The sequence below is a fragment of the Tupaia chinensis genome, unplaced genomic scaffold (genome assembly GCF_000334495.1).
Source record: "Tupaia chinensis unplaced genomic scaffold, TupChi_1.0 Scaffold000317_1, whole genome shotgun sequence".
Taxonomy (NCBI): Eukaryota; Metazoa; Chordata; class Mammalia; order Scandentia; family Tupaiidae; genus Tupaia; species Tupaia belangeri.
This window is the reverse complement of record NW_006159810.1, coordinates 2,038,534-2,056,668: the sequence shown is the minus strand read 5'-3', so window position 1 is coordinate 2,056,668 and position 18,135 is coordinate 2,038,534.

Sequence of the window (18,135 nt, the reverse complement as noted above, 5' to 3'; positions counted from 1 at the left end):
AGAGAGAAAGAGAGAAAGTGAGAAAGCAAGCCACCAGGTTGAGGACTCGAACCATTATCAGACCATGTGGGAGTGTCCAGCACCTTAACCACTATGCCACCTGCTGGTCCCTGATAATTTTTTAAAAATTAACATCAAAACATAAATTATTACAATCTAAGTCATGAGAGAGGCATTTGGTTGTCTTTTACTTTGGGGTCATTTGTGGCTTTTCTAAGCTGTCATACTCTATTTATCCATGCCTTTTTTTTTTTTTTTTTGTCTTTGTTTTTGTTTTCAAGAGAGGTTTTTGCTATAGGGCATATGCACTTGCTGGAGAGACACAGAGGGACAGAGAGATAGAAAACCAGAAATCACCCTCTAGCCGAAGGGATGGCCGCACCGCAATCCCTTCGCCTCCATTATCCTCTTGAGATTTTGGGCACGCATGCACACATGCCTGGCTTGAGTTTTAAGCCACTGGGTTCAGGGTTTGAACCACAGTCAGCAACATGGGAGTCCAGCAACGTAACCATTATGCCATCTGTTGGTCCCATTCATGTTTTAATGATCTGAAATTGTAAGGTTTTTCTGCCAGTCAGGCTACATAGACTGTACTTAGACAACTTCAAAAATATCCTTCCTCAGTCTTCTAATCTTAGAGCAGTATTAATTTTGATGGTTAGTCTCTTCTGGTTTTTCTTGACAGGACAATCATTCCAAAAGTAATTTTCAAGAAACAACAACAGAGGCCAGCAGATTGCATAGCAGTTATGTCACTGGACTCCCACATGGCCTACCATGGTTCACTTCCTGGACCTGGTGGCTTGAAAATCATGCCAGACGTGTGTGCATGTGTGCCCCAAATCCTAGGAGGATAATAGAAGAGAAAGGATTGCAGCATGGCTATCCCACCTATGGGTGATTTCTCACTTTCCCTCTCACTGTCTCTGTCTCTCTCTGATGAGCAAATGCACCTTAAGACAAAAACCTCTTTTAAAAAAAAAAAAAAGGAAAAAAAAAGAAAAGAAAGAGCAACCAAAAAATGCTTGTTCTAAAGATTCAGGTTAGGTCCTGCAGTTTCAAATGAGACAGGACTCTTTCCACAGAGTCCAAAAATAGAGCATTAAAAAGCAAATAAAAAAATGACACAACTTCACAGAAAATAGCAACAATCATTTAAAAAATCGAGTTGGCTATGCTATACATAGCTATTAGTAATAGTTTGAACGTTGGAACATAATATCATAACTCACATTCTGCCATTAAACCACATACATTCCTATATATATATCTTTATTTTTGGCTAAATTTGGGATGAATTTATGCTGTTTGTTCTATTTATATATCTGAAAACATTAGCAAAATATTTGGAATGTTTTAATAATACTGACAGTACAGAGTTGTATTCATTAAAAGTATTTTAGCATTATAATTAACATATACTCCATTGTTCAGACTATAATAAGTTAGACTAACTAATCCATCCCCAGTCTTTTTGTTTGAAAAAGCATTTTAACAGAGCCCATGATTAGCACCAGGCCAAAAAAAAAATCTAAATTTTCCTAAAAATGAAGCGTGTATTACTTATCATGGAATTGTACTAATCTAATTCTCTTCTGTTACTGCATAAACACTGACTTCTTTCACAGTTCCCACTTAGTAAATCACATGCCCATTGTGGGGAGCACGAAAGCTTGAATGTGAGATCTGTGTAAAAGCAAGAGAGATTGATTAATTGCCTTTCATAATTCATTTGTTTAGTCTTCCAAGAAAATCCTAACAGTCAGGGTTTGAGCCGCATAACAAATCAGGAAGAAGCAAAGCAGCAATTTCAGAAAGAGCAAGGAGGAAACTAAATAAGTAAATGGGAGTGGCCACAGAAGAGCTGTGCATCTTCATTCCACTCTAAGGTAAAACTAGCCCCTTCTTTCAATTGTACATTTAGATTAGGGAAAATGAACATCATTCAGAAAACAAGGTAATAGACGAGAAAGACATGACATTCAGAATTAAGCTATATATATATATATATATGTATGTGTATATATATGTATATATATATATACATACACACACACACACACATATACACACACACATATATATATGAGAGAGAGAGGATACACACATATATATATATCTCAAGAGAGAGATACATACACACACATAGAAGCAGTAAAAATTATTCATAATTTTTTGTTTTTCTTTTTACCTTTTTTTTTTCCAATTGGGTTTATATGCTCACCAGAGAGAGAGAGAGAGAGAGGGAGGGAAAGTGAGAAATCACCCCGCTTGGGGAAAATGGCCATGCTGTAAACCCTTTTCCTCCATTCTCCTCCTAAGATTTGGGGCACACACACACACACACACACACACACACACACGACAGCTGTGGTTTTCTTTTTCTTTCTTTTCTTTTTTTTAATTAATTAATTTATTTTACATTCTTTCACTGAACATCATCACATCACAAAATGTGATTTCCCATCCAAAATACACTGGATAGTGGCTTAATCATACATATTTTCATCAACAAATAATTTTCCATTTCTTGTTTCTTGTATATATATTTTTCCCCCTATTTCTCACCCTCTGCCATTCCCCACCCTCTCCCATACTGTCTCTGATATCTGTAGTGGGTTTTCATTCCTTTTTTGTTCTTTCCCACATTCTATTGATTCACAAAATATCTTAATCTAAATACTTTCAATAGCAAGTTCAGCTGATATATACATGTCTATGAACACATGTTGACTTTAGGCATGAAACTCTGTGGATAGAATGATTATACTGTAAAATAGCACCTAGCTGAGGCTACATAGTTTACTGTGGTCATTAAATAAGTATGTTTTATTTTTTTTTAATTTCAAGAAAGGCAGTTTTAGCTTTAATAGATCAAAATTTTAAAAATGTTAAGAGAACTTTGCTTAAGACTGAAAGCCAGGAAATAGGTGAGGATTCTGTTCAGATAGTAGGTACATGGACCTGTCGACAACTCGAGAGAAAGTAAAACTCCTTAACTCTGGAAAACAAAGCATATTAGGTCAGTAATGTTTTAGTCAAAAGTCATAAAATTCTACTTCACCAGTTCGGGCTCATTATTTAATTTTTTCACTGTATTTAATTTATCTTCTCTTATGGCCCTAACTTTCCGTTTAAATTCTGGAAGATAACGTTCAGCTCTGGACTTGTCCCTACCATTAAGCTGCCCATTTTCTTTGTTGTTTTTGAACTCTTATTTCTGTGTGTCCGACTTTAGTTTTCCTGAGATAGCATTCTTCAGAACTTCTTGGAGAACTGGTCTGGCGTCGGCACATTCTTTCAGATTTTGTTTATCTGAGAATGTTCTTGTCTTCTCTCTTTTCATATGAAGGATAATCTTGCCAGATATCGTATTCTTTGTTGTTCTTCACTCAACACTTCGAGTATATTTTCCCATTCTTTCCTCGCTCGCATTGTTTCCAATGAGTGGTCCACTGTTAGCCTGATGGGATATCCTTTGTAGGTAACTTCATGTTTCTCTCTTGCCTATCTTAGTATCTTGTCTTTGTCTGTGGTTTTGGTCAATCTGACTATGATGTGTCTTGGAGAACATCTTCTTGGGTTGATGCCAGGTGTGATTTTTCAAGCCGCCAGGTCCAGGACTCAACCATGGTCTGCTACATTGGAGTCCAACACCTTAACCACTGCCTGCTGACCCCAGAACTTTAGAGACTGAAAATGGGAGCCAAAATATGAGGGAAACATGGTACAGTGGATAGAGCATAGCCTGGTTACACATGTCTCTGTATGCTGCAACGAAAAGTGTTTATGAAATGATATACTGGTTACACAATACCATTTCCTCTGCAGTAGACACACAGACAAATCTTTAACATGTATTTCACATATGTAGAAGAAATATAATCCTTACAAGGGCAGGGACCTGACAGTGTAGTAAGTTCTCAATAGAGTAATGTCTGAAAACAAATATCTTATGGTTATTCAAACTAATGCCTTCTAGAAATAGGGAGAAATACTTACTTACCAAAGTACATCATGTACAGCTTAACCAATGACCGGCATTGCACTCTCACAGCTCACTTCCGTTGTTTACTGTAATCTACACCATCAATTCCCAAATGCTAGTTCCAAATTAATGCCTGTCCATGAGTATGCTTACTCAATCTGCTGCAAAAGGAGAACATTAGGGCCAGCAGGTGACATGGTGGTTCAGCCCTTGGACTCCAACATGGCTGACAGTGGTTCAAGTCCCAGACCTGGTGGCTTGACTTCTCACTTTCTCTGTCTCTCTGTCTCTGTCTCTCTCTAGTGAGTGCACATAGCCTATGATAGATTTTGTAACAATAGTAATAAATAAAATTATATAAATAATTCTTTTAAAAAAGAATAATGTTTTATTAATAAAACGATTTTATTTCATCAAAAACTGATCTTTAATCTTATAGTCTTCCTTTATATTTGACTTACATAGTTTTAAAGAATTATTTTATTTAACTTTATTGATTTATTGATTTATTTTAATTTGACCAGAGAGGGACAGAGAGAGAGTGAGAGAGAGGGAAAGTGAGAAAGCAAGCCGCCAGGTCTGGAACTCAAACCACGGTCGGCCCTGTGGGAGTCCATCCAGTACCCTTAACCAACACACCACCTGCCGGCCCCTTGACTTACATATTTTTTAAATTATCACACTAGTAGGTTGCAGGTTCTTGGGTTTGTGTTTTATTGTTTTGCTTTGCATCCTTGAATTGTGACAAAATACATACAACATAAAATATATCATCTTAACGCTATGAACAGTCCGTTCATTAAACACGTTCACAATATTATACAACCATCATGCCATCTGTGTTCAGAATTCTCTTTATCTTTATCTGTCTTAGTCTGCTATTGTGTTGCTAACAGATACAGTGGCACCTGTGAGGTTCTATAAAGCAGATAGAAGCTTATTTACAAAATCATGATTCTGGCAGCTGGAGAGTCCAAAGTCCTAGTCCTACAGCCTGGTTGACAGAAGCACAGAGAGTAACAGGCATGTGCAGGAAGGGGGAGAGGGCTCCTCAGTGGTCTCTCTTATAAAGTCAGCTCTGAAGAGAAGTAACCCCTTCTATTGCAATAGAATTCACTGGGTCTTGAGAAACTCCCCCTCCTCCAAAAAAATCTTCATTTCCATTTGGCCCAAGACTTAGGAGAGGGATCCAAGATGGTTAAAAAGCTGCTTATTGGCTGGAGGGAGAGGTTCAGACAGAATCCTGATACCAGGAAATGCAGCAGAGGGACCCTCAAGGCCGTTGGGTTCCTGAGGCTCCTAGTCGAGCTTCAGGGTGAGCCTTTGGAAGAGATTCTCACCTGGGGCTCTGGGAAATCACAGAGATAGGGGTCTGTGTGGGCAGGACCCAGTGCTCAAGATCTAAAAGTGCTGGTTCAGACTGGCCAGGATGGTTCTCAAAGTGTCTAGAGTTTCACCCCTACCCCCATCCTGAGATGGTTTCTGCACCTCCCGGAATAGGGCTCCGTGCTGGTTTTCTTTTTCTTTTCTTTATTTTTTTTACATTAATTATTATATACCCTAACAATGTGCAATATAGTTTTTTCCAAAGCATCTTGAAGAGTCAATGGGTGTCCTCCCACTACTTCTCAACCAACTCAGGAAGAAGTAGTCCCACCCTCTAGAGCCACATCGCTGGTAGAATTAGAAGCCAAGAGAGGGGCAGGAATAGGAGGCTCGTAGACGCAGACAACCTTGCAGTCCACGCCAGCTTCCACTCTGGTGGCGTAAGTCTCACAAATCTGGGAGCTCATGGTTTGCCCACAGATAGGAGCTAAGCACAGAGACAGTGTTGGCTGACCCAGAAGCTGGAGACAGCCAAGAAGATGGTCCTAGAGAGGTGACAGAAGAGTGGTAGGAGGCTGGAGGGTCTGTTCCGTCCAAACCACTGAAGCAAGAAAGAGGTCCCCGACCTCACCATACCATTAATCTATTTGTCACAGTCCACTAAACGTAACCCTGAAGCACCCTGAAGGATACCGTTACAAACAGTTCATACAATCAACACAATCAAGTCTCAACACAATGTTCAAACCACAGCAAAAATCGAAACTCTGTACCCATTAAACAATGAATTGTTTCATTCTTCATCCCCTCCCCATAGTCTCTGGCAACTACTATTCTACTTTTTTTGCATTATGAGTTTGAATACTCCAAGTACCTCATAGAAGTGGACTTACACGGTATTTGTCTTTTTGTGACTGGCTTATTTCATTCACTTAGTATAATGTCCTCATGTTTTACTCACGTGTAATGTATCAAAAATTCCTTCCTTTTTAAGGCTGAATAATATTTTATTGTACTTTTTCTTAATTGCCAGAGGATGTGTGTGACTGTGAAAGAGACACAAAGAGACTGAGAGGAGAGAGAGAGAGTACCTCTCCACTGGGGCGTAGTCATACGGCACTCCCTCCTCCTCTGTTTCTCCATCCTGTTAGGAACTGGAGCACATGTGCACACGAACCCAGTGTTTCTGAAGCCCCCAGGCCCAGGACTCAGTCCACATTGGACAGTGTGGGATCCCATTGCCTTAACTACTCAGCCACTGGGCTGGTTCTCCACTGTATTTAAATGCCACATTTCACTTATTGGTTCATCTAACAATGGACACCTGGATTTCTTTCACCTGCTGTCAGTTCTTAAAAACACTTCTACGAGAAGCCGGACAGTGGCACAATGGTAAAAATGCACTGCTCTGCAAGGCAGTCTCACATGGAAAGTGTCTAGATTCAAGGTCCGAGATCGCCCTGAGTTCAATGGACACACACGTGCCCATCATCCAGGGCCACCTGGGGCTGGGAATGGAAGGAGGTGGCAAGACTGTGTGACTGCAGTCCCTCTCTTTTTTTCTCTGATGCATGGAAAAAATAAATAAATAAACCTTAAAAAAATAAGAAGCGACATGTGGGCAGATTGGATGGTTCTCCATTTATTTTTTAAAAATGCTTCTGGAAATGTTTGTGTGTGTTTCAAACAAAGAATTGATAAGCACAATGTATAGAGAACACAAGCAGCTAATCCACACGCACACACACACACACACACACACAAATCTGATTAAAAAGTGGGCAAATGAGGACCAGCAGGTGGCATAGTGGTTAAGGCACTGGATTCTGACATGCAAACAGTGGTTGAAGTCCTGGACCCAGTGGCTTGAAACTCACGCCAAGTGTGTGTGCATGCATGCCTAAAGCCCCAAGAGGAGAACAGAGGAGAAAGGACTGTTGTGTTGCCATTCTCCCTTGGGGGTGATTTCTCACTTTCTGTCTCTCTGTCTCTATCTCTCTGGTGAGGGCACTTGTCCTATAGCCAAAAATCGCTCTAAAGAAAAAAAAAAAGTGGGCAAATGAGCAGAATAGACAGCTCTCTAAGGAGTACTTAAGATTGGCCAAAATGCACATGAAATATGTTCAACATCCCTTATCATAAGGGAAATGCAGATGAAAACCACAATGAGATATACTTAACCCCAGTCAGAGTGGCTATAATCCAAATAATAAGGAATGACAGGTGCTAGCAAGGCCCTGGTGAAAAGGGAACCTCCTACATCGTTGATGGGAATGTACAATCACTGTGGAAAACAATATGTATGCTCCTCAAAAACCTACAGTTAAAATTACTGTATGACTCAGTAATTCTACTCCTTGGTATTACCCAAAGGACAGGAAAACACTCCATTAGAAGGACACTTGCACTTTCATTTTATTGCAGCATTATTCACAATTGCTAAGACATAGAACCAAATTAAGTACCCCAGTTGGAAAATTGTGACATGTACCTATTATGCAATACTCTCCAGTCATAAGGAACAATGAAACCCTGTCATTTGGTTCAAAGTAGATGAATATTGAGGATTAAATGCTAAGTGAAGCAAGCCAGACTTTCAAAGGCAAACACTGTATATTTCTGTTCAATAAACACCAAATAGCTGCACTCTATAGCTGAAATGGAAACATCTGAATATACGATCGTAGGGAGGATACCAGAGACTGTAAGAGAGGGGAGTGGATTGTAGAGGGTGATGGGAGGGGTAAAGGGAAGGAACACTTAACAGACACAAGTCAAGTTCTCTATTGGAAATTATGTAAATGCTGGGGCCTGCAGGTGGCATGGTGGTTAGGGATTGGACTCTGATAAGGTTGACTGTAGTTCACGTCCCAGACCTGGCGGCTTGCTTTCTCACTTTCCCTCCCTCTCCATCTCTCTCTCTGTCTTTCTCTGGTCAAATAAATAATACTAGATAAAATTAAATAAATTTTTTAAAAAGAAAATTATGTAGATGGTAAGATCCTTGATTTGGTTGTCACATACTGCTTGCATACTTTGAAAAACCATATTGTCAGCTATAGAGACATGCAATGATTGAATGTACAAGAAATCATGACATTTTATTAACAGGAAAAAATGCGCATGCAAATATTTCTTGAGATGCTGCTTCCATTTTTAATTTTTATTTATTTATTTGTTTATTTTTGGCTATCTACCTAAAAATAGAATTGCTGGAATTCTGTTGTTAATTTTTTGAGGAACTACCACACTTTTTTCAATAGCGGCAGTACTGTTTTACATTCCCACAAACAGCGGATAGGGCCCTAATGTCTACACATTCTTGCTAATGTTTATTATTTTCTGTTTTAGGTGGTGGCAGGGTAGGGGGAGGGAGAGATTATAGCTATCCTGATGGGTGTGAGGTGATACCTCACTGTGGTTTTAACTTGCATTTCCCTACTGGCTAGTGGTTTTGAGGTCTTTTGTTTTAATGTTCTAAATTGGTAATACAAGAAATTGGCAAGCGCATCTTCAATTTCTTGTATATTGGTCTTTGATGTCTAAAACTGTGAGTACCACCACCATACTCTCTATGACTTCTTCTCAGTCACCATTTACCTCCTCAATTCACTGCAGCCTGCTTTTGGCCCTCGATCTTCTGCCATTTCTCTCCTCGGTTAACAAGTCATTTATTTACAACTGCAAAATAGAGCGGACCCTTTTCAGGCTTCATATGATGAGTGAAAAGCACAGAGGCTCTGGGGTCCAGCCTAGAATCTTCCCTCCTTGAGCACACTAGGATCTCAATAAATGTAATTCTGACCCCTGGACTTTCCACAGTACAATCTCACCCCCAACCCCAGTTTTGTTCTTCACCATATACAATGACTCCCCAAACTAGTACCCAACTAAGTCAACAGGGCACTAGTTGCTGTGCAAGGAACTCTGCAAGGGATACAGAGATGCATTAGATCTGGCCCCTGTCCCCGGGGAGCTAACAGCTTAGCAGGATAGTTGTACAACAAAGTGTTGCACGTGCCCTGGAAGGAACAGGACTGGAGCACAAAGAAATAATTATTCCATTATGACCTGGAGTGGACAGAAGAGGCTTCATAGAGGAGAAGCTTGAGCTGAATGGGTTTTGAAGGTGCTCATAAGGTAGAAAAGGGGAGAGAGGCAGCACATGACCAAAAGCTCACTGGGAAACCACCTGCAGCCTACCACTGCCTGAGAGGCTAGCTGTGTGGAGAACAGAGGTGGGGCTTGGGGTAGGGGCTGGTAGTAAGAGAAAGCAGGACAGAGCTCATTGAGGGAGCATCTTATATATCATTGTCAACATTTTGCACAATGAATGCATTGGCCAGCTATTAAAGGATTTTAGGCTCATGAGATCACAGGATCCATTCTGCATTTTAGAACTATCACTCTAAGGCAAAAAGGAAAGTAGATTGACAAAGAGAAAATTCGGTGCAGGGAAACCTTAGCTTGCTATTTCAGTAGATCAGGTGATGGTTAAGTGAAGGCCTGAACTAAAATGGTAGCACTAGAAAGGAAGAGATACAATGCCAAAAATACGGTGGTATGAAAGTGATGGGACCTAGTCACCAATTGGTTTTGAAGAACAAGAGAAAAGAATGCAAGATGACCATGCAGTTTCTGTGGTCGCATCACTAAACAGATGGTGGAAATCCAACTAGAACAGGTTACAAGGAAAAGAGTTCAATTAGGGACACTGAAGATATGACCTTTCTAGGGGCTATTCAGATGGTTACAGAAAGAGACCAATGCTAGAGATACAGCTTTGTAAGCTAGAGGATGAAGCCATTCGTAGCAGAAGCAGCAGGTGTCCTGCCAGGGTCCCTTCCATAGCCATTCCCACACGTGCTGCCCAAAGGCTTCCAACCACAAGTTTCTGTGACTCCCAGCAAAGCTCACTGGGCCAGTTGCTACCTCTGGGCCTAGTGGGGGTGGGGGATTGATAAAAATGTTCTCAATTTAGATAGCAGTGATGTTGCAGATCTTTGTGAATAAACTAACAACCAGTAAATAATTCTGCACTTTAAAAGGGTTAATTTTAGGGAACCACCAGTTAGCGTAATGGCTATGTCGCTGGACTCCCACGTAGTCGAGCGCGGTTCGCGTCCCGGATCCGGTGACTTAAAACTCACGCCAGGCGCATGTGCGTGTGTGCCCAAGATCCCAAGAGGAGAATGGAGGAGAAGGGATTGCGGCATGGCCACCGCCCCTGGGGGGTGATTTCTCACTTTCTGTCTCTCTGTCTCTCTCTGTCTGTCTGGCAAGCACACACGCCCTATAGCGAAAACCTTAAACCTTTCCCAAAAAAAAAAAAGGGTTAATTTTAGGGGACAGTAGATGGCTTGGAGGTTAAGGTGCTGGACTCCCACATGGGTGACTTCAGTTCGAGTCCCAGACCTGGTGGCTTGAAACTCATGCTGGGTATGTGTATATCCATGCTCAAAATCTCAGGAGGAGAATGGAAGAGAAGAAATTGTGGCATGGCCACTCCCCCCAAGGGTGATTTCTCCCTTCTCTACTCACCATCTTTCTCTATCTCTCTGGCAAGCACATACACCCTATGGCAAAATCCCTATTTAAAAAAAAGAAAAAAAGGATGAGGCCTCACACTTTTGCTTCCATCTAGAATTTCTTTTTATCTTTTTTTAAAGTCAAAGTCAAACTTTATTTCCATATCACTTAGATATTTTTCAGTATTACAAAAGGCTTTTGTAGTAAAAGCAGAAATTAAATGATATGTATAATTTAGATTAAGATATGGTTAAAAGAAGCAAATTTTGACTTGGCAATCTTTTTTCTTTTTTTTTTTTTTTTTTTAGAGGTTTTTGCTATAGGGCACATGCGCTCGCCAGATAGACAGAGAGAGACATAGAGACAGAAAGCGAGCTATCACCCCCCAGGGGGAATGGTCACGCTGCAATCCCTTCTCCTCCATTCTCCTCTCGGGATCTTGGGCACGCACGCACATGCGCCTGGCGTGAGTTCTAAGCCACCGGGTCCGGGACGCGAACCGCGGTCGACTACGTGGGAGTCCAGCGACATGGCCATTACGCTAACTGCTGGTTCCCGACTTGGCAATCTTGACACACGTTGCTAACTGAGAAAACTGAAGGTCTTGTTCACCATCTGGAAGCCTAGGGGCATGTGAGATCGGCCCTCAGGTGGCAGGCAGGCCGCACGGGACACGTGACACAGTGAAATCGGCTCATGCCTTACAGCATCGCAGCCCTGCGTGGGGTTTTTGTACTGCTCCTTCCTTTTGTAATACCTTTTCTTAGCCTTTTTTTTTTTTTTTTTTGAGTGTAGTTTTGGCTTAAAGTGTAATACTAAAATCATGAGTGGTTCCTATTTAAGCAACAACAAAAATCTATTATGGTATGCACTGGAGTAACATACGAAATGGTGAAGAGAACTATTTTACATGAGAGGTTTTTGTCAAGTGTAATCATGGTATACTTTGTAAAAATAAAAAAAATTACAAAAGAAGTGACAGATTAATCGATAGGAGTATTTGTTATCTACCAGGTCCAAAACTGTAATGAAAACTTCTCCGAAGGTTGAACATGTTTATTTAAATGTGGCCTCTTCTGTGTGAAATGTTAAATAAAATATAAACCTTTTCTTTTCTTTTTCTTTCTTTTTTTTTCGGGGAGGGGAGAGGTTTTTGCTATAGGGCACATGCGCTCGACAGAAAGACAGAGACAGAGAGACAGAAAGTGAGAAATCACCCCCCCCCCCCAGGGGGATGGTCATGCAGCAATCCCTTCTCCTCCATTCTCCTCTCGGGATCTTGGGCACGCACGCACACGCGCCCAGCGTGAGTTTAAGCCACTGGGTCTGGGACTCGAACCGTGGTCAACTACATGGGAGTCCAACAACATAGCCATTACGCTAATAGCTGGTCCCTAAACCTTTTCTTGTTTTAAAAAAATCTAAATAAATAAAACCCACAGACGTAAGACTACCAGTGGTTTTAACCCGCACATCTCTTCAAGCTGTTAGTGTAGAAAGTGTCGCAGTGATGGCTTCTGATCACTTGCAGACCAAGAAAGTAGGATCTTTCTTTGATGAAGTGAAACAAAATTCATTCTATGGTCACTGGGATTCCTGATCTTTTTCATTTCTTTGCTATTATTTTAAATTTCCCTCCATAGAGTCCGATTTGGCAACTTTTCTTTCTCTGTGCTGCTATGAGAAAGGAGGCGCTATGGAGATATGAAAAGCTCTAACACTGGAGCATTCTCTGTGTGCCAAGGCATTTTAAAAAGTGCTTTCCAGGGCCAGTGGGTGGTGTAGTGGTTATATCACTGGACTCCCACCTGGCCAACTGTGGTTCAAGTCCTGCACTTGGCAGCCTGAAGAACACCAGGTATTTGTACATGCATGCCCAGATCCAGAGAGGAGAACGAAAGAGAGAGGACTGCGGTGTGGCCATCCCCCTCCCCGCCTGGGGGCTAGGTAATTTCTTCCATGTATCACCTCACTTAATCCTTAGAACAACGCATGAGGTAAAGATACGATTATCCCAGGTAACCGACGAGGCGTCTGAAGCACATAGAGGCTGATTCTTTCACGTGTACAGTGCATTACATGCGCTTTTGTTCATTTAATTCTCGCAATAGCTCTATGTGGTAAGTAGTTGTTTCCTCTCATTTTACTTGTAAGGAAATTGATTCTTAGTGAGATTAAGTAGCATGAAGCTACGAAATGGCAAAGCCTAGATTGTCCTTGTTCTTCAAAAATCTCATCCATTGTGCTTCCCATGGACTCTCAGGGTTGAAATACCTTCCACCCTGTGAGGCAGGGAGCCCCAACTTCTCTGTTTTGATCGATCCTGGTGCAATCATTCATTTTAATACTGGCTTCCAAAGACAGTATTTTTCTTTAGTTCTCTTTCTCAGTTTGGCTTTTAAAATATATTATAATGACTTCACAGTATTTCAAAAGAGAAGTTTCAAGTTAATACTCAGCTAAATGAAATCCAAAATAAAATACAACACCCCCAAATGTAATATTCATTCCATTTTAAAAATCCATGAGCACAATTATGCATTACAATCCTCTAAAGAAAATTATTTCACAACCACAAAGTATAGTGAAATAATTGTTTAAGGTGGAGCTTATATACATAACCTCTTCTTTGAATTACTTCAGTTTTCTAATATCCTATTTAGTCAAATCATCCTTATCACATCTCTTTTTCATTTTAGAGGGAGAGATTTTTGCTATAGGTTGTGTGTGCTTGCTGGAGAGACAGAGAAAGATGGAGAGATAGAAAGCGAGAAATCACTTCCTGAGGAGTATGGCCATGCCACAATCCCTTCCCCTCCAATCTGCTCTCAGAATTTTGAGCACGCACATGCATGTGCCCGGCATGAATTTTAAACCACTAAGTCTGAGACTTGAACCATGTCAACTATGTTAGGAGTCCAGGGACGTAACCATTACACTATCTGTTGGTCCCGTCCACATCTCTTTTTGATTATTTACCTTTTTTTTTTTTCTTTTTAGAAAGAGATTTTTGCTAAAGGGCATGTATGCTCACCAGAGAGATAGAGGGGAACAGGCAGAAAGTGAAAATCATCCCCTGGGATGATGGCCACTCCGCAATCCCTTCTCCATTCTTCTCTCAGGATTTTGGGTATGCACGTACACATGCCCAGTGTAAGTTTCAAGCCACTGGATCCAGGACATGAACTGCGGTCGACCTTGTGGGAGTCCAGCAATTCAAGACCCGCAATTCAACCACTACACCACCTGCTGCTCCTCAATTATACACTATGTTTAAATATATATGCAGATATAGTTAAACAGTGCAAATAATTAAATCTAAACTTATATACAGCTAAATAAAAATGCAAATAAAGAAAAGGGGAGGGTTATGTGGAATAAGCAAAGACAGCTATTAACAAAAAAGGATATTGGAGACCAGCAGATGGCATAATGATTATGTTGCTGGACTCCCATATAGTTGACCGCAGTTCAAGTTCCAGACCCGGTGGCTTGAAACACACCGGGCATGTGTGTGCATGACCAAAATCTTAAGAGGAGAATAGAGAAGGGTTGATGAAGTGGTCATCCCCCCAGGGGTAATTTCTCCCTCTCTGTCTCTCTTTTTCTCTCTCCATCTCTCTGGCAAGTGCATGCACCCCGAAGCAAAAATCTCTCTGAACAAACAAAAAATGACAAATGTGCCTGACCTGGTGCTGTTCTCCAAGAAGAATTTGGACCACGTATGGCAGGTGGTAGGAGACAAGTACAGTTTGTTGTGATATTTTAGGACTACTAGACTAACTAATATAATCAAGACATACTGGAAAAGTTCAGCAATTTAATTAACATTTGCTCAGTATCATGCTAAGCAAACAGTAAGCAAAAATAAGACAAGGTCTTTTACAAGTTCGGTAAGGGGAGGCACAGAAAGGGAGCAAAAGAGAATCTGATATACACTCGATTACAATAAATATAACAAGTGACATCAGCATTCTATATCAAGGACTCTTTTCTGCAAATTGGAAGACAGTTCCAAGGAGGTAACAGTTTGAGACAGTGTAGAAGGAGACCAACCTAAAGTCTATTACAGTGATCTCGGATGGAAGCTATGGGCCAGGGGATGGCAGTGAAACTGAGGTAGGAGTTTGGTTTGGCTTGGTTTAACTTGTTAAAGGCACAAGCAGTTACCAGAAAGAGAGGGAGAATGCATGCCCCAATGGGGCATGGTCACTCTGCAATTCCTTCTCTTCCATTTCCCCATCCTGTTGGGATTTGGGGCACACATGCACAGGTGTTTTCCAAGCTGCTGGGGCCAGGATTTGAACCATGTGGTTGACTATGTAGGATTCAACTCTCCTAACTACTAAGCCACAAGACTGGTCCTAAGGTAGGACATTTTGAAGACTATATCAAGTGAATCTTCACTAATCATCATCATCATCATCATCATCATCATCATCATCATCATCATCATCATCATCTGGGACCAGCAGATGGCTTAATGGTTACATCACCAGACTCTCATGTAGTCAACCACAATTCAAGTTCCAGACCTGGAGGCTTAAAACTCACCTGGACACGTGGGACCAGCAGTTAGCATAATGGCTATGTCGCTGGACTCCCATGTAGTCGACCATGGTTCGAGTCCTGGACCCGGTGGCTTAAACTCATGCTCTGTGTGTGTGTGTGTGTGTGTGTGTGTGTGTGTGTGTGCCCAAGATCCCAAGAGGAGAATGGAGGAGAAGGGATTTTGGCATGGTCATCCCCCCTGGGGGGGAGGTGATTTCTCGCTTTCCATCTCTCTGTCTCTGTCTGTCTTTCTGGCGAGCGCACATGACCTATAGCAAAAACTTCTAAAAAAACAAAAAATCACCTGGGCACGTGAGCGTGTGCGCGTGCCCAAAATCCCGAGAGGAGAGTGGAGGTGAAGGGATTGCAGTGAAGGGATTGCAGCGTGGCCCACCCCCCCCTCAGGGAGGTGATGTCTCACTTTTTGTCTCTGTCTCTCCAGTGAGCACATGAGTTCTACAGCAAAAATCTCTCTCTAAAAAAAAAAAAAAAAAAATCCCCAAATATTTTCTCCCATACCTATTTTACTAATTCTATGACACCCAAATGCTTTCTGAATTGTTCAGTTATATTTTAAGGTCATGGAAAGACACAAACACAAAATAATTTTTCAGTAACCACAGTCTATAAATTAAACGTGGCTGAAAGTTTAACATATGACTATTTCCTCCAGCCGGGCCTTAGCAAATCACATCTTTCTTCATTTAGGACTCTGAGTCAGGTGGCTCCTAGTTCATGTCACAAGTGTTGGCCCTCTCCGTGGTAGCTACTGCATGGGAAAGTGTATGTTGTGGGTCACCAAGTATGGGGCGACAGTCAGTGTGGGACAAGAAGATTTCCAACTGCAGCCATACAAGAGGAGTTTATCAGCTCCTGTTTTCATAAAACACCACCAAGAAGGAAAACCTTTTCCATCTTGGTCATTCCAATTATATTTTTTTCTCAAGGATAAACTGGATTTACTTATTAAACCCAATCTATACCTCTGTAATGCTCTTAAAACAGAAATGGAACATGTTGAAGAAATTTTAGATGAGGTTAAGCAAAAAAATACAGGTACAAAAACAGTTTTAAAGCTGTTGAAGGATTCATCTGAAGTGGAGAAGATCATTTTATTCTTAAAAAGACAAGCAAATAGACAAATAGTGGGATTAAAATTTTTTTTTTTTATATATATATATATATAGGGCTATGAAAAGTCTGTGGGAAAATGGAACAATGTATGAATTTATTTTTATACAAATACTTCTTAAATCCATGCATGGTTTCTTCCACACTATGTATTTTTCACAACTTTTTGAAGACCCATATATGCATGTTGGTGTGTGTGTGTGTATACACTTTTTTCTGTCTTACACACAATTACCTAAATATCTGCATTACAGCTGTTTGGTTTACTTCTAGGAAGAGTCATTTCTGTCCCTTTAAAAACCACAACAGAAAATGGAAGTCACTAGTGAGATGGGACTGGCTACACGCTGCTCCAATGAAGTCCTGGGAATCTTGCTGAGAGAGGATATTTGGGGCTGGACTAAAAACATCTGTTGGGAAATGGAAGGGGAAAAAAAAAACAAAGTTAAGCAAGCAAGTTCTTCAAAAAGAAGGTAAACCTGAGTAGATCTGCTTTCAATTTAAAAGTAAAAAATAGCAGAAAAAGACTTTAAGCACAAAAGTATAATTGAATTGAAACAATACTATTGGATGTAAGATATTCAGCAGTGCCAATTCCTGAGAATGTTTTAGAAATGTCTTTTTTAAAAAAATACAGCTTCAGATCAGGATTACATGAAAGTTTACTTGCCCTATTTTTAATAAGTTATTTTAAAATTCCTATTTCTTTTTTAAATTTTTTATTTTTTAATATCACATTTAATCACATATATCTTTACAGTGTATAACATTTCTTTTTTAGCAAAGTTACCATGCATATCAGTTAAGACAAAGACATTACTACACACATCATGATCAGTAAATAGCTTTTTTGGTCAACTAAGCATACTTTTTTCCCTTTCTTTTCCTTCCTCTGTTCCCGTTTCTTAACTTTAAATGCCGAGACATCATCAAGATCCATGATTTGGTATCAAATATAGGCGTCCATTTACGTTTATTTTCTATATTCAAAAACCGCTCTCTTGACATCCGCATGGGGGATTGTTGACTGAAGTTGCTCTGAGTATTTCAACATATTTTAGTTAAGTACTTTCGGGATAAAATGTTGATCTAAGGGGAGAACAATGACTTTTCTGTGACAATGGTTGTCTGCTATGCACTTTCCTCTCACATAAGACATCTATAAGTTAATGCTTAGTGCATTTTCCCATGGACCGTTATGCCATCCCTGACCCTGCACCCCGCCCCCGTGTCCCCATCCCGCCTCGTCACACTCGTTCCCATACATGTGCAAGTCTGGGTCTGGTGGTTCTTGGCTGCATTTCCCTTTGTGGTGGGAGTCATACTTGAGTTTAAAGATGGTCAAGGAAGAAACCCCACGCGGAAAGTAGCCACTCCGGTTTACTGTGCTCTGAGTGTGTCGTCGGTGCGAAATGCACGGCGTTGCAGGCGGCCACACCTGGAGGGCAGGCAGAGGGAAATGTGGGGAGCAATGAGACGACATCTCGGGGAAGTGGCTGCTGTCTGCCCTGGACACCTCGAGCCCCCGGTTCAAGCAGCTACCTCCCGCCCTTTGCCGCCATCGCCTCCATCGGAGCCGCTGCGAGAGACCAAGGCAGGGCAGCAGC